Source organism: Microtus ochrogaster, linkage group LG1 (genome assembly GCF_000317375.1).
Source record: "Microtus ochrogaster isolate Prairie Vole_2 linkage group LG1, MicOch1.0, whole genome shotgun sequence".
Lineage (NCBI taxonomy): Eukaryota > Metazoa > Chordata > Mammalia > Rodentia > Cricetidae > Microtus > Microtus ochrogaster.
The window spans coordinates 2249062-2250375 of record NC_022027.1 but is presented as its reverse complement, the minus strand read 5'-3'; positions in this window follow the sequence as shown (position 1 = coordinate 2250375).

Here is a 1314-nt window from a genome sequence, read left to right as displayed (position 1 = left end):
AGGCTGGTCTCGAACTCACAGAGATCCGCCTGCCTCTGCCTCCCGAGTGCTGGGATTAAAGGCGTGCGCCACCACCACCCGGCTTGTTTTTATTTTTTATAGTCACTGGTTTGTTAGGTGTTTGTCTGCTCAGACACTGTGCAGAAGTCTGTTCTCCACCATGCGGGCCTGGGAATCGAACTCAGGATGTCAGGCTTTGCTGCAATCACCTTTACCCATGGAGCCATCTCAGTGGCCCTGTTTTTGTTGGACTAGCTTGTTGGTTGTTTGTTTTATGAGGCACGGTCTCCGTAGCCCAGGCTGGCCTGGAACTCCTCACAGAGATCCTCCTGCCTCTGTGCCACCAGGCCCTGACCACCTTTGTGTTTTGTGGTGGGTTCTTGCTAGAGCCCAGGCCTAAGGACCCTAAGGCCTGGGTTCACCTTGGATCTTGGGGTGCTGTGCCCACTTGGGTTCTTCAGCCAGAGTCTGCTCCTGGGAAGATCAATCTGAGGGGCCCGGGTGATAACTGTCTCTTTGCCTCCAGGGTTCCTGCGGGGGTGGGGGGACTCCTTCCAGCAGCTGGGCTGGGATGCAGAGACCCCAGGGAGAGCACTGAGCTAGTCTGACCTTGGGTAATTCATCTGCTGATGGTCTGGTCGCCCAATGAAGGGGGGACAAGGAGGGGGATGGACGGAAAGATTGGGTGGGATGGGATGGGGAGAAGGTAAGATGTCCAGCTCCTCATGCCCAGTGAGGACCAGTGACCGCTCCAGGTGCTTCCCTGGGGATTCAGCTGGGTCCATAGAGTCCCACAGGAGACCTTCTGCCACTCTGTGTCACTGTGTCCACATCCACTCTGTTCTGGGGTCAGTCTCTGGTTAGGGGACTCTTGGGATTGTGGAGGCTGAGGGCCCAGGTCCCACCCTGTTGCCAGCAAAGAGTAGACTCCAGGCAGTGACTGTCCCCTCCCCCTGACCTGGAAGGCTGTACCTTAAGATTCATCCTGGGGTGAAGATGGCGAAATTCCTGTTGTGCCGACAGGGAAACTGAGGCCCATTGAAGCACAGGAAATCACACAAGGCTACAGAAAGACACTAGGTTCCCTCTGGGTCGGGAGGCCAGGGCAGCACAGGGGAGACCAAGGCAGCACCCCCAAACCAGCAGGACATTAAAACACCAAGGCTTGCTGTGTATCACAGGAGAAAGGCCCAGAGACTGCAAGTAACTGGATCAGGACAGTTAAGTGTGTGCATAGAAATCCATCTTTCTTTCTCCCTTTCTTTCTTTCTTTCTTTCTTTCTTTCTTTCTTTCTTTCTTTCTTTCTTCCTTTT